Source organism: Crotalus tigris, unplaced genomic scaffold (genome assembly GCF_016545835.1).
Source record: "Crotalus tigris isolate CLP2741 ecotype Arizona unplaced genomic scaffold, ASM1654583v1 scf7180000018916.1150873, whole genome shotgun sequence".
NCBI lineage: Eukaryota > Metazoa > Chordata > Lepidosauria > Squamata > Viperidae > Crotalus > Crotalus tigris.
Genome location: NW_024097271.1, coordinates 1080047 through 1104180, shown reverse-complemented (window position 1 = coordinate 1104180; position 24134 = coordinate 1080047). Strand labels below are relative to the sequence as shown.

The 24134-nt window shown below is 39.5% G+C and overlaps 1 protein-coding gene across 4 annotated transcripts in view; it reads left to right on the top strand.

Moving 5' to 3' along the window:
• Positions 1 to 3783: 3783 nt before the first annotated feature.
• Positions 3784 to 24134, top strand: part of PIP5K1B (phosphatidylinositol-4-phosphate 5-kinase type 1 beta) — a 91823-nt gene continuing 71472 nt past the window's right edge. Inside the window, exon 1 of one of the 4 annotated variants that reach the window (XM_039357378.1) lies at positions 3784 to 4687. The gene's annotated coding sequence lies outside the window, so the exon portion shown is untranslated. Of the gene's footprint in view, positions 4688 to 4782; positions 5029 to 5309; positions 5437 to 24134 lie in introns of those variants that run through there. The other 3 variants (XM_039357375.1, XM_039357376.1, XM_039357377.1) reach the window with 3 other exon arrangements.

The following is a 24134-nucleotide window of genomic DNA, read 5'->3' as shown; positions in this document are numbered from 1 at the left end:
CAACAAGATGATCTATGCAATTACAGGGAAGGTCCAATAAAAACCTGATCTCCAGCTTTTGAGTTTTGTGGAAGGATGATTCCTGCGTTTGCTGAGCCTGGATTTGATCAATTAAGGAAAGACTTCTGACCCATGGGGTATCACAGGATAGGGCTTATGTCAAAGTTTTTTTAATGTAAAATAGAGATTTGAGAAAGATTGCAGGGTAAGAAATAGTTTGGTTTATGCGATTATGGTCAAACCTGCTTAATCTTGGTACTAGGAATGCAAAAGATAACAAATATTGGAAAAAGTTTTTAAGTGGGATTCCAGTGCTAAAAAATCCTTCTTTAACAGCATTTACTTCAGCTCCTCCTCTGTCATTTAGATCATATTGCCCCATTGCGTGCAGATTCTATCAGGAGAGCTGTGCTTTTACAATCTTCTCCATAGCTTGAGGGGAGCCTCCTCTCCAGCTCTTTTCTTTTCAGAAAGTTCCTTTCAGTTGCAAAGAAAGATGAAGTTTCTAGCAAAATGCTCTTGGCCATCAAGGAAGCCTTTCAGGTTTAGCACCAACTTCTTAAACACGTAGAATGCCCTACAAAGATTTGAATTGACTATAAGAATTTGGAATACTTACAAATATATCACAAGGTCCATGGTTTAAATTTTAATTTTAATTCCATTTGTCCTAGTTAATAGACACTTGGTGTTTCACTCTGTGACCTTGAGTGGCTCAGATATGTTTATATAATGGTTCTCTCTAGGTGTCTAAGTGTGAATTCTAGAATGTCCTCCAGATATTATTGCCTACAATCCTTAGGTAAAAATAAGATTATAACTAATTTGGAACGTAGCTTTCAGCTACACCTTCATGCTGTAAGTGTATAGTTTCTGTAGTTTATGTTATATATTCTATTTATGTCTTTATGCTATCAAGAAATTAACTGCACTCATTCGTCGTTACTGTGGCAGCAATATTTAATATTGACTTGAAAGGAGAAGAGGATGTGAGCATTTTCTTTGTGCCATACTTACTCACATTGATCGGACCATTAAAATGTTCACTAGAAACATTATTTGGCTCCACACTGGGGCCGTGCGGTCAAATTACACTCACCTATAGTTAACCAAACAGTGGCTCATTCAATTAATCCAATTTTCCAACTTTATATAACATACTAGATTCTAAACTAATGTTTAAGCTAAACTATAATTATTTGGTTAATATTAGGCCCAGAAATAGAATATGGCTATTGGGTAAGCTCTGCATTACGCTTTATCTACACCAGACGTATCCAGGGCCATTAGGTAATACGACCCCACTGGATGACAAATATTTAATATTATTATGTGATTTTCATATACATTAACTATATTATATATTTTATATGCGGCCCAAGATAGTTCTTCTTCACTCAGTGCTGCCCAGGCAGACCAAAGGTTGCACACCCCTGTTCTACATAAAAATAAAATAACAGAACAACAGAGTTGGAAGGGATCTTGGAGATCTTCTAGTCCAACCTCCTGCTCAAGCAGGAAACTCTAGAGTACCATTTCAGACAAATGGTTGTCCAATCTCTTCTTAAAAGTCTCCAGTGATGGAGCACCCACAACTTCTGGAGCCAAGTTTTACCACTGATTGTTTTGTCAGGAAATTTCTCCTTAGCTCTAGGTTGGTTCTCTCCTTGATTAGTTCTCATCCATTGCATCTTGTGCTGCCTTCAGTGCTTTGGAGATGAAGTTAACTCCTTCTTTGCGGCAACTATTTATATATTGGAAGACTGCTATCATGTTACTCCTAATCCTTCTTAAACCAGACTACCCAATTCCTGCAATTTCTTATGTTTTAGTCTCCATCCCTTAATCATCTTTGTTGCTCTTCTCTGCATTCTTTATAGAGTCTCAACATCTTTTTAATATTGTGGTGACCAAAACTGCATGCAGTATTCCAAGTGTGGTCTTACTAAGACATTATAAAGTTGTATTAGCATTTCATGTGGTCTTCATCTATCCCTGTTAATGCAGCCTAGGATTGCATTGGGTTTTTTTTGACAGCTTTGGCTTTTTTAATCTGACACTGTCAAGATGTGTTGGGACCACAGGTGGAGTATAGATTAAGAAAGACTGCTAATGCATTCTGCAATTATAAAGAAAATCTGTTATGATTTTTCCCCTGGCCTACTCTATTAACCTCACATGGTTAACCAAGTTAGTAAAACATCTAACCAAAAAGGAAATTTAAGAATATTGCCACTACATTATTTTTTGATCACACCCATTCCAGGGCATTTTTATTTACAGAAATATAAATGGCCACTACTCCCCTATCTACTGTAGATCTCAGTGACATCAAAAACTTTCCAATTGAAAGTCTAATGAGAGGAACTGCTTTGATGAATATTGCAGTGTTTTAGATCCAGTCCACAAATTGTTTCTTTCCAAAGCTTTCTGTTCAAAATAAGTAATTGTGCCTCAAAGAAAGAGTATTATAGATCAAAGCGCCAGTTTTATTTTGAAGTGCCCTTTGTAATTAATTGAACTAAAGAAATTTTTTGCAAGATGCAGGGCATTTGTCTGAGTCTTTCAAAAAAATGTTCTCTTCCTAACAACTAATATAACAAATGGCTATACAAAGAAAGTTTATAGAACTGTGTTAAAAGGAGAAATTATCTTCTACAACTGTGTTTTGTCTATAAAATCATGCATTAATTTCTAAAAATCCATATATATAAGGCAAGGAGCCTCTTAGGGTCAAAATGGATAAAAGAAACTAAACTAAAAAGAACAATTTCTATTCTATTTAGAACTTCCCCTTTCACTTATCTTTTCCTCAGCTCTATGACAGCAAGAACAAAGTCCAATTATGATAAGAAGCACAAACCTATTGAATAAAGCTTATTAGAATCACTAGAGTCTGATCACTAGAAATAATTACTAAACAACAAATACCCTTGTGGAATCAATGTTAATGCAAGCTTGCTTCAAGAGTTACCTCAAGGAGCAAATATGGCATTTAAATCCAAACATGCATACTTATTTAGTGCAAATCACTACTTAATTCATAGCTCTTAGGTTGTTATTCTGATGCAGTAAGAATCTGCAAATGCTGCATAAAATTGCTGAATTTATATTTTGTGTTAAAACTATGCTTGTATTTTACTCCAAAGCAAGATCAATAGGACCAGTTCTATCTTCACTTTTAGGAAGAAGCCTTGCCAATATTCCCTTTTCTGAAGCTACTGTACATTTTCTCTCTCTCTCTCTCTCTCTCTGTGTGTAGGGGTGTGTGTGTGTGTGTGTGTGTGTGTGTGTGTACCTGGTACTAGAATTTTCCCCAATACTTTGGAATTATGCTATACTCCAATCATTATGGTGAATTTTAAATCATGGCTTCTAACTGGCTTAGCCAATGTACATAGGGTTCATAGTAGGCCCCAACCAAAATTGTGACATTGAGAGATTTTGCTCAAAACCTTACTATAATGCTTTACGATGCATTTATTGCCACATGGAATTGAAATTCAGAACAACCATTGTAAGGATCTCTTAATGCAACCTATTTGGATGGTATCACTTCTGAATATTTATAAAAATTGTTTTCAAAACGATTGAATACTGAATATTCACAATTCAAAGCATATAGGTTATGCAAAAGGAAAACAAGGTACAAGTCACAATCTCCTAGCATTTTACTTTGGGGGGAGAGCTCTATAAATGGCACTTATTTTGCATTCTTTGGCAGCAAAATTTCTGTGTGTGTGAGAGAGAGGGAGAGGGAAAGGGAGAGGGAGGGAGAGAGAGAGAGAGTAGATATATAACAAGATACACTGGAGGAAGTGGACTAAAGGTTGAGGCATCACAAATTTTGCTTGCCTTCAAGATACCATTGTGGATTTTACAAGTAAAGCAATCATCGGAGAGCGCAGAGTCCACCTCCGAGACTGCGCGGAGAGCAGAAATCAAGTTGGACCCAACAATTTCCTCAACCCGAAGCCGGATCAAACTGACAGGCCACAGTCTGAGGGCCCGGTGGAACCTCCCTGGTAAACCCTTGACGCGTGAAAGACGGGGAACCCAGAGGACGAAGACCGAAGGCGGCTGTAGAAGACGCCAAAGAAAGTGGAAGGGGGGGGGACAATGAGGAAGAGTCTTGGTGCGATTGCCGGGCCACGGGAGGGGCCTAAGACTGACGCTTAGTTTTGGGTCGCTGGCTTCTGGCTTTTCCTTTTTTCTTTTCCTCCCCCCCCCCGGACCTCCAGTCCAGATTGGTAGCTGGAAGGAGGAAAAGAGCGCGAGGCCCGCCGAGGCTTTTGTGCTGCGCTTCGAGGAGGCTGGCGGGCGGGCGGGCGGCTCTGGTTTCTACGAGGAGGAGATTTCTTTTCATAACAGGGCCGGAAGAAAAAAGGGAAGCCCAGCTCGGGACTTGGCGTCGAGAGGAGGAGGAGAAGGAAGGGCGGGTGGTGCAACCTGGCGGCCAAACCGGTCGCGTGCCCGTCGGGAGGCGCTGCTGCCCTGCGGCGCAGAGGTGCAACTGGGGCAGGAGCGCGGACGCCCCGGGCTGAGCCGAAGCTAGAGAGCGCCAGGCAATTGGCTCCTGCCGCCGCCGCCGCAGCTTAGTCCCTCCCGTGCCGTATTGCCTCGGAGTCCGGGCTCGGCTTCTGGAACCTCGTCGCCTGCGGCAAGCCCGGTTTCTCGATTGCTGGAGGTGGGTGTGCGGGAGATTCGGATGGCGGGAGGAGGCCTTTCTCCGAGCTGCCCGAGGAATCCGAGCCTGGCCTGCTGGGGAGCTGCGTGGTGGGAAGGGGGGCCGACGGGTTGGCGCCAAGGAGAAACGGGGAGGCTCATTGGTGAAGGTGGAGGTTGCGTGGCGAGAGGGAGACATGGCTTCAGCCGCGGCGGCGGTCGGAAGGGCTCTTGCACCCTTCGCCAGCGCCAGCCTTGGCTTTTCCGAACAGGTGGAGGGGAGGTTGTTGTCTTTAATCCGCAGCGCCTCAGCTTTCGCCGAATGATACCCACACCCTCCATGCAACTACCGACCAATAAGAGGTAGGAAATGGGGAGGGGGCGACGGTCGAGGTCCTTCTCATTCAGCCCTCAGAATGTGGGGCTGGTGGCCGCGCTTTTCAAAGTGGCCAGTGGGGGGGGGCGGGCTGGTTCGGCTGCTGCCAGGGGTGGACGAGTCCACGGCTCTGGGAAGTTGTTGCGATGGGTGATTTTATATTTTTTAAAAAAAGTCGAAGAGATATTCTGGTCATTGCCCGGCTTATACACACGCCACGGCGATTTGTATTCCAGCACTCCTCCCCCCTCAAAAAAAAAAAATCAAGGAAAAAGTACTTCGTGCAGATTCTGTAGGTGTCCTTAAACGGGAGAAGGACAAGAGCTGCGTTGGCTGCCTGAAAGAATCGGAGCATTTAATGCCCTTTCCCACAACCCTTCCAGTTTCGCCTTCTGGTAATTAAGCATCCTGTTATGGAGAAGAGCAACAGTTAGACTTCTGTTAGGGCTAGGCCGGTGCCTGCTATTCATGATGTTGGTTCTTTCTGGTTTCTGCAAACTTGTAAGAAGGTCAGGAATCTTTTCTAAAACTTGTAAAGGGATTAATTACTCCGTGTGTTTGTGCTTTATTCCAGTAGTAGGATGTGCTAGCTTGGAAATCCCTTTTGAGTTTTAAGGAGGGGATCAAGATCAGGATTTGGGTGTTAAATTTGGTTGAGAGCGGGGAGCAACTGCTTATAATTGAAAGGGCACCTGAATCTAAAGGGTATAAATTATATATAAAAATAATTGTGAGACCTTTTGCAGGAATTCATAAGACATAAAATATAATTGAATCTGTTATCTTAAATGGATGATTGGGAGGAGAATTAGAAATTTTTCTACATGTAAAGGAATTTAGGGTTGAAATGTTCAGGTGACTTTTCTGGACTAAAGGAAGGATATCAATTTCAGCAGGTTGGGTTTAAATATGCACTGAAATGATGAAGTAATAATATAAACATACTTCGATATTATGCAAATGTTCTGTTCTTGAAGGAAGCTTTTTGCTCAAAATATGAAGATTGTATTGCATTATCATAAGATTGTTTACCTTAAATAATAGCATTGCTTCCTGGAACCAATAGTTAGTGCCGAGTTCTAGCTATTGCAGGTGAGTTTTTTATTTCACTATATGCAAACACACCTTTGTGTATTTGCTGTACATATCTTTGTGTAATAACATTTCTCCATTAAGCATAAACAACTTAGGTGAAAAAAATGGGAACAAAGATGGATGCTATTCATTCTTTTACTGCTCCAACTTTTTTTTAGCTTTGGATCAGATTATCTGCATCAACTGACTGTAGCTATCTCATACTAAAATATAGAATATTCAGAGATGAGAGATTTAATGATTTTATAGGAGGTATAATATTAAGCCACCAGTTAGTCCATACAAATGCATTTAACCTTTCCAGGAGTCCCACAATCCATAATTGTTAGTAATTCAGAAGTTTTCACTTCTTAGGTTCACTATGTTTTAGTCTTGGTACCTTTTCGTGTCTCAATCTGGCCGGAACATATTAATGTTAACAATACTAGTGAAATAAACAATATAGTATACAAATAGTAAGAGATAACATGTTAAGATAAAATTCATCTAAACTTAAAGCAAACCCATGGTTATGCAAAACAATTCATCTAGACTTGAAGCAAGGACTGGAAATGTATGAACCTAGGAAGGGGCTAGCTCTCATAATGTAAAACACTAGCTTAAAGTTATAGTAATTACTTAGTGGGCATACAATACTTTTCTGTAATTTCTATAGCTTTTTTAAGTTGTGGAAAACAAAACTCAAATACCAAAACCAAAACGGAAGATTGTTCCTCAGTCCTTATTTTGAAGAACTATGCTGAAGGAGAAATACTCTAGATGTTTAGGACTTCAGTTCTCACTGTCCTAATCAGTTTCAATAGATAAAATCTACATTTGATTCTTATATTAATTTGCAATAAGGATCTTAGTATTTCCTAATGCTTATAAGGCTTGTTTACTAAATTGGAATGTAAGGTTTTTGAATGCCTCATAAGTCTGGGAATCTTTGCAGTCTTTTTTTTTTCATTAATGTTCAGTACTGAGGTTTGTATGACTTCCCTCTCTTTTTGCATTGCATAATTGGAAGAAAGAACTATGCCTGGGTTTCTTTGGGTAGTGACTTAACAAAAAATATTAAAGGTCAATGAAGCTATCTTTTAAATCTTTTCACAAAATCAAAATGATAAATAGAGAGCTGTAATAAATTATTTGTACTCTCTCTTATAAGATGTGGACCAAAATAGTTTTTCCAATACATTGCTTTCTTCTTTTTCTTTCATCAGCATTTGAGAATGCACTTATTTCTCTACCATTTACAATTCATCCATGGATTTAGAAATTTCTTTCATCCATTCCAGTATAATCCTTTACATGTTTACCCAGGAATAAGTTCCCCTAAGAGTGCATAGGATTAGAGCCTATAGTTATTTTCCTACGATCATTGAAGATGTTATGAAAATACAACCATTGCCAAAAACAATGGTACATTTGTTCTATTATACTCATTTTGTATCTGCTAAAAATGCTTTCAATTATCTATTGTGTGATGCATATGAAACTTCTGTATAGAAAATACTTACTTCAGTCAATAGCCCTGTAAAACCATTTACGTCTTATAAAACAAGATAGAGAAAGTATGCAGAGAATGAATTCTGAGCTTGTTTCCAAACTCTCTTTCACAGGCCATAGGAGGCACTGTATTTTATTCTGCATAATGAATAATATATTCAATTTCTCTGTATTTTGCTTTTCCTTTATATTACATCTATGTGTGTACAGGGAAGCATAGAGCAGATTACTATACTGTACTACAGTAATCCATTCTGGGTCACATGACCAGTAAGGAGTGCTTAGAATGAAGGATTGCTGCAGGAGTTTTTTAGGAGTTTTTCTCTGTAGCTTCCACCAAGATTTTGTTTATTTTGAAACCTACATTTTCTTTTGGCAATGTCTCCCACTGTACCAGATTTTGTCATACTCTATTCAGTTATAATACTGTTTGACAGACAAATAAGTCTCAAACCCTTTACCCAACTTTTCTGTTTTGTTAGTTTGAAAGTTGCTGTACAGATAGTCCTCGCCTTATAACAGTTCACTTAGTGATTTTTCAAAGTTATAACAGCACTGAACTGGGGTGCTCTAGCCCAGCAGAGGCGTGGCAACTTTCCAGACTTAGTCTTATTTGAGGAGGAAGATTAAGACAACCCACTCGTGGATTCTCCATCCAGTCATGCTGGATAATTGCTGTACAGATAACAGTTCATTTAGTGACTGTTCAAAGTTATAACAGCACTGGAAAAAAGTGACTTGCCACCGTTTTTCATATTTATGACCATTACAGCATTCCCATGGTCATATGATCAAAATCCAGATTCTGGCAACTGAGTCAGATTTATGACAGATGCAGTGTATTGAGGTCATCTGATCACCTTTTGCGACCTTCTGATAAGCAAAGTCAATGGGGAAGCCAGATTCACATAACAATCCGTATTACTAATTTAACAAGTGAAGTGTAGTGATTCACTTAACAACTGTGGCAAAAAAGGTTGTAAAATGGGGCAAAACTCATTTAATAAATTTCTCACTTAGCAGCAGAAATTTTGGGCTTGATTGCAGTCGTATGTCGAGGACTACCTATATATCCTGAAAGTTTTTTGATCGATGGAGTTTGTCAGTTAAGCTTTCATGGTAGGGAATAGCCATAAAAAAAATCTGAAACTAAGGGTACCTTTTGAAGGGCAATGCACCACAACATAAGTTTGTATGAAATAGTACAGGGTTTTCTGCGTCCAAGGTCCCTTCCAACTTTATTATTATTGTTGTTGTTGTTCTACTATCATGTTGTTTGTTATAAAATAAATCAGAAGATTAAAATATTTCTTTTATTTTAAAACTTTGGAGAACGTTCAAAATTTGAAACCAAAAATGGTCTTTTTAAGAAACCTGAAAATGTAATATTTTAGTAACCTGAGTTGTATAAACTTAAACATGATGAATAAGGAAATATAAGAAACACGGGTTAGACTGGGATAAATCCCTAGTTGTCCAATTATGGTATCAGGACTTATGGTATCCTGAATTTTTTTAAAAAAAAAAAAATCAGCCTTGTTCATATCTTTATTTTTTCTGTTATGTGACTATCTGTTTTCATGTGGCTATCAATTGTAGTGCTAAATAGGCAGCATAGCACACAAATATCATCTCAATGATATCCTAAAACCTTGATGATAAACACAAAATCTGTTTTTGTTTTCATCTGTTAAATTGCAAATGTTTCAGAAAAAAATGATGTGTTTTATATGATTTTTGCTAAATGGAATCTTTTTAATAATTTTTTTTCAGTTTTCTTCAATTTATGCTTTTATATTGCCCTGGCTAATAGTCAGAATAATGAAATAACGCTATTGGCATTTTATCATCATGAACCCCAAATAGATATTTCTAGAGGTTTTAAAGAAAAATATACACTCTGATATTTTGTTTTATTTGCAAGCTAATTTTCCATCGTTAACAGGTGTTGCAGCATCCTTGTGGTCGTGTGATCACAATTCAGGGGTTTGGCAACCACCTGCACTTAACAACTGCAGAAGCACTTCAGCTTCCCCCACTTGCCCATCTGCCCTCATCTCTGCCCTTTGGAGGCCTTGCACTCATTGGCCCTGCCGCCTTGCTGCCCCCTAGATGACCTTTGAAAGGCTTCTGAAGCTTCCAGAAACCTCACAAGAGGACCACCTGCAATTCAGACAAGGTCATACGCAATTTGGACAAGGGGTGGGCATAGCCGAGGAAGAAGGTCTGGCGCAACCAGCAGCTGCCTCTTGAGAGCCAGGCAGGATAGGTCTTTTCAGCAGTGGCAGGAAGAAGATGGTGAAGGTCAGCTGGAGGCAGCAAGGACTGGAAGGGTGGCAAGGCTGGCAGGGCAGCAGGGCCAGGGAGCACAGGGTGGCAAGGCAAGCAGGGCCAGAGGATGTCAGGGTGAATAGGGTGTCAAGATCAGCAGAAGTGCAAGCCAGCCAAAAGAGCCCAGAGTGGTGGAGTGAAAGGTAGGCAAGATACTCCTTTGCCTTAACAATGATTTGGGAAGGGAGGGACTGAGCCCAGTGTGGTTTGGATCAAGATAAGTCCTCTGCTAACAACCAGTGGAATTTGGTTAACAATGGCAACTGGGACTTGCTGTTGCTAAGTAATGTCATCACACTTTAGATCTGCATCACCTAGTGACAGAAATTCCCAATTGCCGATCTAACTCAAGGGCTACCTGTGTGGTTGATAGTTACTACTTGGTAGTTAACCACTTTTGCATAAAAGAGTGGCACTTCACAGGAATGTTTTTTCCTCTATATCTGTTCTAGGTTTTGCTTAATTTTGTTCCCACATATGATAACATTGTTTGCCAAGGTGTGGAACCATGATCTCAACATTAGTTTTTGGGCCCTAAGTTCTCCATTGTTAGCATTTGCTCTAGATATACCTGGTCAGCTTGAGTTATAGTGTTTAGAAGACTTATAATTTATTTTTTTCAATAGTAAAATAAATTCAAGTAAAACAGAGAGAACTTTGTCTCCTTAAGTCAGTACTTTCCAAACCTGGGTAAATTACTCAAAATTGGGTAAAAGTGGTTTTTCTTTAATTAATAACACATGAAATCATTAGTCAATCACAATGGGAACATTTAAATTGACTTAAGGAGTTTTACCTACATTGGGTAAGAAGGACTTTCAGATAAGCTGTTTTAAATAAGGAAAAAGTTTGGGAAGTGCTGCCTGAAGTAATATAGAAGTCAAACTTAGAATCCTAAATTAAACCTAATTATAGAAGCAAAAATTTAAGAAGAAATGGAAAATGGTAACTTGCTGGTTAACTCTAAGTCAGCTACTATATGAGGTTTTTTCTTTAATAAATAAAGGACACATTGTCTGACCAGCCTCCAGAAATAGAATTATATTTTTCAAAGAAGAGAGGAAATAGTAAGCGTGTCAGTGAGAAAGATGTGATAGTGTACATGATCCGATGAATTTAAGGAAATGATGTCTAATTTTGCTTTAAAACCAGGATGATCAACCTGTAGTCCTGGGCCCTGAGTACTTGCAGTATGTGCCAGGAACATTTAGCAGCAAAAATGATACAGCATGATTTTTCTCAGTGCTTTCTAAAATTAAGGGACAAACATGTGCAGCAAGATTTAATGCACTTGTTTTTCTTCTGACTCTCCACATTTTTCACTATTGCTACCTCTAAAATGTCAGCTTGACCACGCTGTAACCTCATTTTTTTCTCTAGCTATGAGCCTTGCTACCCTTGGAGGCAGAAATATTTAAAAATGAAAGTGAAAAAGTGGAAGCTTTAAAGATTGCCTGTCTCTTTCGTAAAGCAAAAGCCCTTCTAACTTCAAGTGTGTGTTAAATCATGGTTATGAAATGTCTAGTATATAATTAGCAGAAATGGAAGAATTATTGAAAGAGAAATGACAGTTTGCCACCTAATGTAGTAACCAAGATATTGTAATGGATAAAACAACCAGCAATATTTGAATATCCCTGATCTAGAAATGGCAATTTGACTGTAGGTAATGGTTTATTATTGCTTTTTTTTAGTCACAATTCATTTAAAAAAGCCATGACAAATGACGGTCATATTTTAAAAATCATGAGAAAATCAAACACACAAAAAATGTAAATCATAAATATATCAGTAAACCTAGCTTCCCATATTGACTCACTTCCCATTTTATGTTAAAATATGGTCCCACATTGTGGTTCATTTCATTCTGGCACTTGTACTCCAAGCTAAGTACAGCACCGTTACAAACCTTTATCTAAACCTTGTTAATAGCTTGTAGAAAGAGTCTATATATTTGCACTATATTTCTATTGATTAGTTGTACCAGAAGTTCATTCTAGTAGGGCACTGCTTACAGGTCCTTGGGTTATAACTGATTGCTTAACAACCGTTTGAAGTTATGGTGGATCCTGAAAATGGGACTTGCAACTCGGAATTGGAATTCTGATGTTCACATAGACACACCCTGCAGTCACACATCTTGGGTGCTTGGCAACTGTTCACATTTATGTTGTTTACCGTGTCCCTTGGTCATGTAACCATGATTTATATTTTTGCTAGTAAGCGGTTTCTGGCAAAACCCACTCCACAGTGAACAGTGGGTTCACTTAATGAGCACAGTATTCACTTAATGACCACTACAAAAAGATTGTAAAATAAGGCAGTGTCACATAGTGACCCACTTTACAATTACTGTCATAAGTCAGTGGTGGCGAACCTATGGTACGGATGCCAGAGGCGGCACTCAGAGCCCTCTCTGTGGGCACGCGCACCGTCGCCCCAGTTCTAGACCTGCTGGTTTTATAAAAACTTTTCGCTTTAGGCCTCTGCCACCATGTGCAAAAAAAAAAAAAAAGATTCAATCAATCAGTCAATTTCAACTTCTCGCGGGAAAAAAAGATCTTGCAAAGTTGGAATTGATTGAACTTTTTAATCCCACCCAGTCTGCCTTTACCACGGCAGCCATGCCCAACCAATGGGCCACACCCACCCGGCACCCGACGATGCATAAGTGCGTTTTGGGTTGCAGTGTGGGCACTCAGTCTCTAAAAGGTTTGCCATCACTGGTCATAAGTCAAAGATTACCTGTATGTTCTTATTCTTGATGATATTTATTATTCTATCTGGAGATTATCTTACACAGGAAATCATCATATATGAAATAGCCTTGGGACATGGTTAAACTTTTTTTCTTATGTTAAGTTTACCTATAAAAAGCAAACACACTTTGAATGAGTTAATAGTCCTGGGAGAAGGAAATAGGGAAAATAATGGTTTTAACTGTTTTATTAAATATATATATATAACTAGGAAATAACACATTATGATACCCGACTGCTACAATTCTTCCTATGAAAAGAAACATGTAACATGTAAATATATTGTTAATAAGTGCAGTTCTGAATTAAACCTGAGTCTGTGATTATTGTGTGAATCTGCTTGCTGCTAACCCAACTTCATTAGTTGCCAGCTGTAGGCTAATCTTTGAACATAGCTGGGTTTGCTCTCCAAGGCAAAAGGCAAAATAGGTAGTCCTCGACTAACAACAGTTAATTTAGTGAGCGTTCAAAGTTACAATGGCACTGAAAAAAGTGACTTATGACCGTTGCAGCATCTCCATGGTCATGTGATCAAAATTTAGACGCTTGGCAATTGGCTCATATTTATGACGGTTGCAGTGTCCCAGGGTCACGTGATCATCATCTGCAACCTTCTGACGAGCAAAGTCAACGGGCAAGCCAGATTCACTTAACAATCATGTTACTAACTTAACAACTGCAGGGATTCACTTAACAACTGTGGCAAGAAAGGTTGTAAAATGAGGCAAAACTCATTTAACAACACTTAGCAAAAGATGTTTTGGGCCCAATTGTGGTTGTAAGTCGAGGACTACCTGTACGCATCAATAATTGAGGAATCTCAAACATACTTGAAATAATCTTTTTATTTCTTCTTAAGTAGTTTCTGGAAAGTTAATATCTCATTACCGTAGTGTCGTATTTCCCTCAAGATTGTAAGGAAAGTTATCTCTTAAAGCTTCTCCCTGAAATGGGTGCAGTTTGTCATTATAAGTTACAAATTTGTATTTATATCAGTTTCAGAGAGGTCTATGTTGCTGGATATATAGATATATTTATTTTAAGGTTTTGAACTGAACTTAATAGAAAATTTTATTTGCTCTGGTAGCCTGTTGCAATTTTTGTTAATGTTTTCCTTAATGGTAGAGCCTTGCTATTGTTATGGATACTTAAAAGTTCTAAATTTTATTTTATTTTTATTTTATTTATGAGACTTATATACCGCTTTAAGTGCGAGCACTCTCTAAGCGGTGTACACCAGTAAGCAATGTATATATATATTTACATTGCCCCCAACAATCTGGGTCCTCATTTTACCTACCCCGGAAGGATGGAAGGCTGAGTCAACCTTGAGCCGGTGAGATTTGAACCGCTGACCTGCTGAACACAGTCAGCTAAAGTGGCCTGCAGTACTGCACTCTAACTGCTACGCCACCTCGGCTCTTAAATCTAAATGATTTCATATGTGTAATTTGGATTTGGAAATTCCTGGTTATTATTTTATTTTCATTTAGGTTCTGTCTATGAAATACACTTTATTTATTTATTTATTTATGAGACTTATATATCGCTTTAAGTGCAAGCACTCTCTAAGCGGTGTACACCAGTAAGCAATGTATATATATATATTTACATTGCTCCCAACAATCTGGGTCCTCATTTTATCTACCCCGGAAGGATGGAAGGCTGAGTCAACCTTGAGCCGGTGAGATTTGAACCGCTTTAAGTGGAAATTTAAAGAAAACCTTATGTAACAATGGATTTATTTTGTAATTTCACAAGATGATTTCCAGTGCTGTATGTGATTTCATATTTATAAGACTTACAGCATATGAATATATGCAAAATTCAGGTTATTTCAAAATAAAATTTCAGATTTTTTAATTGTGTGTAAGATGGGTGCATGGGGCTTTCTGTAAGAATAGTACTTGCTATTCATGGTTTAACTGTTTGAAATTGTCCATATTTTTAAAAAAGTCATATCAGTATCAGATTGTGTAATTTGTGTAATATCACCTCTACATGTTTTCTGTTAGGGTGTTTCTTGGGTGTTCAGTGCAGGAAATAGTTATCTCCAGTGGTGGGATTCAAATACGTGAACAACCGATTCTCTGTGTCGATGCTGCTTCCGGAAGTCCATTCTGGGCCTGGGCAATAAAAAATTAGCTTCCAGTTCTTCCGAAGTGGTGCAAACTGGCTGAATCCCACCACTGGCTATCTCTTATAGAATGCTAGAGAAGTACAAATCTTCCACCATTGTGTTTAACAAGCTTGAACTGAGACCTTTTCAAATTACAGTTTCCTCAAACACTGAATATATGTGGAAATGGAACAGTGTGTGCTTTCTGTGTTACTATTTTATAATTTGTTTCTGGCAAAGCTGTAACCAGCATTGCTAGATCCTGTTGCAGATACCAGCACTGTGAAAGATATAAATTTACTTGCTTTGTGATTTTATCAGATGTGATTGCAGCTCATAAATGTGTACTAATTGCTTTGATTTTCTTTTATCTGCAATAACAGTTGAATTGTACTAACAGTTGAATAGTAACAACATAGATTGAATATTGCTTTATGTTCTCTGAAATTAGTTTTTACTTTTCCTCCCAAACATTTGAATGCTCACAGTTTTCAAATATGCAGTAAACAGAGCAGGTCTGCTTTTGAAGTAAAAAATGAGCAATACATTTGGTTCATTGTAGAGCAGATTATTATTGATATTAATAGAATACAAATAGCTGTCCATAATTATTCCAAAGATGGTTAACAAAAAATGTGTCAGTAAAATCTTAAATGTGGGTATCCAAAGCAAAATGTTAGTATTCCTATCTTTCCTTGCTGTTGAATTAACAGAGTCGGGTATGGTTGTTTAACCTTTTCAGATCTTTATTATTAAATTTTAACAATAGATGTGCCAATTATCTGCACAATGTATTTCTCAATACCAACTATAACTTGTTTGCTTATGATTTAATCTCTTAAATGATCATAACCAATGTTATCTAATGCGAAATGCACAATGTGTAGCAGTAGAGTTTAGCCCAGGGATAGGCAACCCAAAATACTCAAAGAGCCACTTGGACCCGTTTCCCACCAAAAACAAAACACAGGGAGCCGCAAAACCCTTTGGATATCTAAAATGAAGATAAGACTGCATATATCCTTTTTTACCTTTATTATATATATACAAAAAAGGATATTTGCAGTATTATCTTCATTTTAGATGTCAAAAGGATCTCTCTCTCTCTCTCTCTCTCTCTCTCTCTCTCTCTCTCTCTCTCTCTCTCTCTCTCTCTCTCTCTGTCCCTCCCTCCCTCTCCCCCTCCCCCTCCCTCTTTCTGCCCTTGGTCTTCCAGTCTTCTTCCCCCCACTCAGTGTGTGTGTGTGTGTGTGTGTGTGTGTGAGAGAGAGAGAGAGAGAGGGAGAGAGAGAGAGAGAGAGAGGCACTTGCGCTTCCCCCCCTTTCTCTCTTTACTCTCCCTCTTTCTTCTCTCCCTTTCTTTCCTCTCCATCCCTTTCTCTTTCCTCTTTCTTCTCCCTTTCTCTTTCCTCTCTTTCTCCCTCTTTCCTCTTTCTCTTTACTCTCTCCCCCTTTCCTCTCCCTTTCTCTTTCTTTCCTCTTTCCTTCCTCTCTTTCTTCCTTTCTTTCCTTTCTCCCTTTCTCTCCTCTTTCCTTTCCTCTCTTTCTCCCTTTCTCTTTCTTTCCTCTTTCCTTTCTTTCCTCTCTCTCCCCCTCTCCCTCCCCTTTCTTTCATCTCCCTTTCTCTTTTCTTTCTCCCTCTTTCCTCTTTCTTTTCTTTCCTTTCTCTTTCCTCTCCCTTTCTCTTTTCTTCCTCTTTCCTCTCTCTTTCTCCCTCTTTCTATTTCTTTCCTCTCTCCCCCTCTCCCTTTCTTTCATCTCCCTTTCTCTTTTGTCTTTCTCCCTCTTTCTTTCCTCTTTCCTTTCTTTCCTTTCTCCCTCTTTCCTCTTTCCTTTCTTTCCTTTCTCTTTCCTCTCTCCTCTATCCCTCTTTCTCTTTCCTCTCCCTTTCTCTTTACTTCCTCTTTCCTCTTTTTCTTTCCTCTTTCTCCCTCTTTCTATTTCTTTCCCCTCTCTCCCCCTCTCCCTTTTTTCATCACCCTTTCTCTTTTCTCTTTCTTTCCTTTCTTTCCTCTCTCTCCCCCTCTCCCACTTTCTCTTTCCTCTCCCTCTTCTCTCCCTTTCTTTCCTCTACCTCCCTTTCTCTTTCCTCTTTCCTCTCTTTCTCCCTCTTTCCCTTTATTCTCTCCCCCTTTCCTCTCCCTCTCCCTTTTTCTTTCCTTTTCCTTCCTCTCTTTCTCCCTTTCTTTCCTTTCTCCCTTTCTCTCCTCTTTCTTTTTTCTTTCCTTTCCTCTCTTTCTCCCTTTCTCTTTCTTTCCTCTTTCCTTTCTTTCCTCTCTCCCCCTCTCCCTTTCTCTTTTTCTCTCCTCTCTTTCCTCTTTCTTTCCTCTCTTTCTCCCTTTCTTCCCTTTCTCCCTCTTTCTATTTCTTTCCTCTCTCTCCCCTTCTCCCTCCCTATCTTTCATCTCCCTTTCTCTTTCTCCCACTTTCCTCTTTCCTTTCTTTCCTTTATCTTTCCTCTCTCCAACTCTCCCTCTTTCTCTTTCCTCTCCCTTTCTCTTTTTTTCCTTTCTTCTCTTTCTCCCTCTTTCTATTTCTTTCTTTTCTCCCCCTTTCCCTTTCTTTCATCTCCTTTTCTCTTTTCTCTTTCTCCCTTTCTTTCTTTCTTTCCTCTTTCTCCCTTTCCTCTTTCCTTTCTTTCCTCTTTCTCTTTCCTCTCCCCCTCTCCCTTTCTTTTCTCTACCTCTTCTCCCTTTCTTTCCTCTACCTCCCTTTCTCTTTCCTCTTTTTTTCCCTTTCTCTTTCCTCTCTTTCTCCCTTTCCTCTCTTTCTCCCTCTTTCTATTTTTTCCTCTTTCTCCCCCTCTCCCTCTCTCTTTCCTCTCCCTTTCTCTTTTCTCTTTCTTCCTCTTTCCTCTCTCTTTCTCTCCTCCCTCTCTTTCTCTTTCCTCTCTCTCTCCCTGTCTTTTTCTCTTCACCTCCCCCCTTTACTAACAGAACCAGTTCACCTACCAAATCATTTACGTTCCTCCCTCAGAGATGGGCAATGTGGATTCACCACATTCTGACAAAGAGAAATGCCAGCACCTCTCATCAATTTTGCTGCAGGGACGGCAAACGCTGTATGTTAGTAATATCTGGAGAGCTACAGTTCATCCGCACCCTCCTGAAAGGCTGTCCCATCCATTGCAATGTCACGCTATGAATGGCCCCTCCCATTCCTCCGCTTCAGGCCGACTGTGCCGAGCAGGGAGCCTCAGTACTGGCGTGGAAGGGAGGAGGGGAGGAAGAGAGACAGACCATCTCCTCGCAGCTCACTTCCAATCCCAATGTGGTGAATCTTGCTTGGGATTTGGGATTGAGAGGGGAAGATCCTGGCTCCTGAGCTGCAGGGACTTCCAACCACAGAGCTTGCTTGGCTCTGTTCCCAGCCAGCGCCACACGTGCGCAAAACAACAGCAACAAAATGCTGCGGTCGAGACTTGCCCGCCTGCCTGGCTCCCGGGCCTTGGTAGACAACCATTTGAAGCAAGCAGCCTCGTCCGCAGAGAGAGGAGAAGAAAGAGTGAGGGCAGATGAGCTGAATCTGTGGCAGGGATAACAAGGGTTCGGGAGATGCTAGCACGAAAGTTCCGTGCCTTTTGACTTAGCTCGCCTTGCCCCCCCATTGGTTCTTCACCTGAACAAGTCACCTTCTTTCTCTCTTTCTTGCTCTTTCCTCTGCCCCCCCTCTCCAGATGAGAGAGAGAGAGAACGAAAGGCAGACAGCGCTGAAGGAGCGGGGAGGGGGCAGGAGGCAGTAGAAGGTTCTGAAAGGCGCCCAGGACACCACGGATCGGCCCGGGGAGATGCATGGTGAGCTCGGCTGCCTAAGGAACAGCCCAGGGATGGCCCAGGAAGTGTGATGCCCCCCTGCTGCAGCCTGCCCAGCCCGGGGAGACATAGGGCCAGGTCGGTGGCCCAGGGATGGCGCAGGAAGCGATGTCCCCTGCCATCCAGCCCGGCCTGGGGAGACGCAGAGCTGACTCAGCGGCCCGGGGATGGCCCAGTGAGTGATGCCCCTGTTGCCGCCACCTCAGCCAGGACTGCCGCCCGGCCCGGGCATACACATGGTTGGCTCAGCGGCCCGGGGACGGCCCAGGGAGCGATGCCGCCACCGCCCCAGCCAGGAAGCAATGTCCCCAGCCTGGCCTGGGGAGATGCATGGCCGGCTTGGCGACCTGGGGACGGCCCAGGAAGCGATGGCCTCCTGCCAGGACTGCCACCCGGCCCGGCCTGGAGAGACACATAGCCAGCCTGGGGACGGCCCGGGGAGCGATGCCCCTGCCGTGGCCCCCCAGCCGGGACAGCTGCTCAGCCCAGCCCGCGGAGATATGTGGCCAGTTCAGCTGCCCAGGATGGCCGAGGAAGTGATGCCCTCTTGCGGGCGCCTCAGCCTGGACTGCCGGCCAGCCTGGCCTGGAAAGACGCATAGCCGGCTCGACCGCCCAGGGAGTGATGCCGCCGCCGCTCCAGCCGGGACTGCCGCCCGGCCCGGGCAGATACGTGGCAGGCTCGACGGCCCAGGAAGTGATGCCCCCGCCACCACCGCTGCCCCAGCTGGGACTGAAGCCTGGGGGGGCAGAAGGGGGAGGGGGAGGAGGAGGCTCTGGAGCCACAGGAGATGGCTCAAAGAGCCGCATGCGGCTCTGGAATCACGGGTTGCCGACACGTGGTTTAGCCTATCAAGTGAAGTTTAAAAGTCTGAAACACCCTGTCTCAGAAGTCCTCTGGATTCACACACCTTAATTCCACCTCTTACCTTAGTAATTCTCGATGCTTACAGAAAGCTTCTCATCACAACCCTGGCATGTATGAGAAATACAGCTTCCAAAGCTTGTGCTGTTCTTGCAATTTAAAAGGAAAAGAATAACTAAATTCCACAGCATCATCTTCTGGTCTTGTACCTTTGAGATGTGGGGCTAAGAGAATTAACTCTTTTTTTTCTCCCTTCCTTTGGAAGAGAGGCTCAATTTATGAGAGAGATAAAATCAAACAATTTTTGTTAAAAAAAAAAGTAAAAATCACATTTTAGCTTTAACCAGTCACATATAAAACATTCACTAGTAAAGGATATAAAAATAGAGAATTGCAATTTCAATAAATTCCCAAGTAGTTCCATAGGAAAAAATGTATAAAGGAAAATGTACGTCTCTGAATAGATCTCAATATATTAATTCTCTGCTGATATAGGACATTGCTGTAAAATGATTGTAAAACTCAGCTGTAAAGTTTATACAGTGAACATAAATACTAGACACAATAAAGCTTAAGTAGCAGTTCAAACAGAAATGTAAAAGTTAATATTGGCTAGTGTTGTTTATTGAATGGAGCAAGTGAATTCCTAGAACAGGTCTTCTGGTTTCACTGGAATTTTCCAGAGTCTTCTGGATAGTTGCCTTTAATCCAGAGCTAAGGACAATGATACTTTCGTCCTCTACTTAAAGTACTAGGTACTTTACCTAATATTCAGTGTCTCCATTTGAGGGACGTCTTGGGAGATTTGCCATTTATACATGGCAGAGGCAACATTTTTCTTTGGGAATGTGGTAGTTAAAATCCAGATGCACGTTTGGCTATCTGTGAATATGAGATGGGGGCTTTGCAGCCATCAAGAGTTGACAGATGATAAAAGAAAATTGAAGTGTATGAGAAAATACTGGTAATATTAATTATATTTAATTTTTAATGTAATATAATTAAATACATTTAAATAAGGCTTTTCTCCTTGTACCTCATGCAAAGACTAGTTATGCCTCTTGGCCTGAAAATGTTTGCACTCTGCTGATAACACAATGTGTGATATAAATTTAACACTACATTGTTTAGTACACTTCTTTTTATTGTTTAACCTGTTTTGTGAATTCTCTAAAATTTGAAATTACGGCAAAAAGGTTAATCTTAGGTAAAATGTTATTTCTAGAAGCATTTCAAATATTGTGTCAAAGTAAACCTTTTATGGGCTCTATGCTTGTGTGCATATGCCTATCCTTATTGAAAAATTAAGAGGATTACATTTATGATGACGTTGTTTCTTATCTGTAGTTAATTCAATATATACTGTAACCCAGTTATAAAGCAGTATATCTTTCCTGAAACAAACTTGTATTTTCTTATTGTAATTTCTCTTGCATGCGAAGAGATCATAATTGGAACACCTACTTCCTCTTTTGTCTAACTGAATCTATTTTCCTGTGACTAAGATAGGTCCAGGATAAAAGTTTCTTAGTCCCACCTTTTGTCAAAGAGAAACTAGATGATCTCTCAATGCATTGTCATTCTGTTATAATTAGCAGAACTAATCCTTAACACAAAGAAGTGAATCTTTTGAAAAAACATTATTCTTTCTTCATATATAGCTCAAATGATTCTCTTATTACTTGATCAAATTCTTTAAAATTATGTTATTTGAAATACAATCCCAGGGAAGTGCATGTAAATAGCAGCATAAATATAGCTAATATAATAAAATACTATAATACAGTGCTGAAAAATTTGGATAAGAGGAAAGATGATTAAGTTCTTTGCATGACAACTACTTGCAAGTTATATCATGTAGAAAAAATAGCATTCTAATTTAATAATTTGAAACAATAAAATAAAACACAATGTAATCAAGATAGGTACTGTATGTAGTGAAATGTAGGAAATTTTCTAAGTATATGCTTTAATTGTTTGCTGGAATTACACAGCAGTAATGTGTGAAATATAATTTCATAAATATATCATCTATTTAGCAATTCTCAGAAAGTGCTCATTATTGTATCTCAACATCTGCTTAAATAATATTTTTAAAAATCAAATATTTACAAGTGTTTACCCAGCCAGATAAAACTTTTTATTTATTCTTACCTATATATAAATGTGAAAACTTTGCATAGGGTTGTCAACATTTTTTAACCTGTCATGTTTTTTAAAATATTATTTTGTTAAAGATCTTCCAAGGTAATTGATTCTTAAAGAAGGAAACCACTGTTTAGTACTTGATAAAAATTTTCTAAAAGGGTTTCCAGGTGTTTACTTTTATATATTACATTAGTATATACTGACTGAGACTTTTTATTTGAGACTCACGTTGCAAAATCCATTTTAATTTTATACATCCTATCTTTATTATAGATATTAAAAATTAGAAAAATGTTCCCCAACATTGTATCATACTGAACTATATCTGATTAAATAGGGAGAAATTTTCCATCATCAGGCTTTTTGTCATGATTCTGTTGTTGAGTCAGTTTAATTCTGTTTTGCCAGGAGCAAAACAGTAGATATTTAACCTTTGTGAAGCACTATACAATATGTACCTGTGCTCCCTCTGTTCTGTAAGAAACACATGCATTGTCTCCTATCCACTCATTTACATTCATTTTTAAAAGATGCTATAATGCTCTCACTTTTAGAATAGGAGGGGAGAAAAGTGGTTTATTTCAATATATTTTAAAAATTCACAGAGGTATTGTAGAAGATCCCATTAGCTTCTTGGTTTGCTATCACCTTGTAACTGCATGCTGGTGACCTAGTGCCTGAATTGCAATCACGTGACTGTGGTGACATTGTACAATGGCGTTGTTATAACTTTGAATGATCGTTGAATTGGTGGATGCCAAACAAGGTTTACCAATATAAGAGATACTGTAAGTATTAACTAATATTAAAATGGTTTCAGAGCGCTTCTGATGGAGAAACCTTTGTAATGTTTATATTGGACATACATAGCTATGTATTTCCCTCCGCCAAGGACCCTACATAATATTTTTAAAGAATGCTAGCTTGTGCCCAGAACAGAATGAATTCCTTGTTCCCTGAGTTTAGTTTTTCAGATGTTTTAATTGCATGATGCCTGTTAGTTAGTTTTTTTTCCCTTTCTATTCAATCATGTCCAACTCTTGGAGACTACCTGGACAAGTTTCTGCAGTTTTCTTAGCAAGATTTTTCAGAAATTATTGGCCATTGCCTCTTTCCTAGGACTGAAATAAAAGCCCAAGGTCACCCAATTGGCTTTGTGCCTAAGATATGACTAGAAGACACAGTCTCCTGTTTTCTAGCCTGATTCCTTAACTCAGGGGTAGGCAATCTTGACTCTTTTATGACTCGTGGACTTCAATTTATGGCTCAGGAATTCTGGGAGTTGAAGTCCACGAGTCATAAAAGAGCCAAGGTTGCCTACCCCTGCCTTAACTATTACACCAACTCAGTGCCATTCAGTTATGTGTCCTGCCCTGATTGTATTGCATACAAGTTCTATTAACAGAGGCTAATCCTTTGCTCTTGAACCTTAGATTTATATTAGATTTCTTTGAAGCATAGGATCCACAGAGATTGGAAAGCAATCTGAGCACTTTTGATGTCCATGGGCTCTCCTAATTCTTACGACCGTTCCTCTTATCATGATTAAAAAGTACTATCTACATGCCCTGGTCAAAAGCGTTAAAAGTTCTTTGAAACATTTGAGAAATCTGTAGAATCTGTTTGGTCTTAACAATAACATTACTAAAGATGGATACCACAAGAAATCTTAACTAAATTGGATCACTCTGGGGGGGGGGAATGAATTGGGTCTCAGAAACTTTTTCTTCCTGAGTGTCTCTGTTTTTCTCAAAGATAATTCTGAAAATAGGTGTTGGGCGGGAGGGAAGAATGTTGGAATTTGGTGCAGGCAGATAAAAGTAAAAGTAAAGTTTGGATCCAACCCATTCCATTATGTCATCAGGAGTGCTTCCAAATAGCAAAGACTGACAGCCTATATTTTTCCATTTAATATTTTTTTCTAAATTCAAAATCATCCTTAGGTGGGAAGAAAATATATGGAATAAACATGCTATATTTCAGCCGGTATGGACAGAAAAATCTGAATTTTTGGCATAGGATGAAATACTGTTCTAAGAAAAAGAGGTGTATGCAACCTAATGTGCTGCAAAGTTAGTTCCTTTCCATATCCTGAATTTACAAAGAGGAAGAGACTTTGTAGAACTCAGCAGTATTTCCTTCTGAATCAAAATACAAAAGATCTGGTAGCAATCTTATAATTCCCCTGTAAATTACACAATTTTAATGAATTGTGCCCTTTTCTAAACTGATTGTGAAATTGATAAGAAAAATAAAAGGGGAGATTTTGAAATTTATTCGGAAAAAAAGCAGTGTTTTACAAACATGGTCACAAAAGTGGATGTCACAAATACTGGATGAGATAGCAAGAGAAGGACGTACAACGATTTGCGGAAAATTCCATTGACTGCTGGATCAAATTATATCTAAAAAGCTCTCTGAGTGGAAGATAGTCAATGGAAACTCCATTTGCACAATAAGGGTAACGTTTCAAA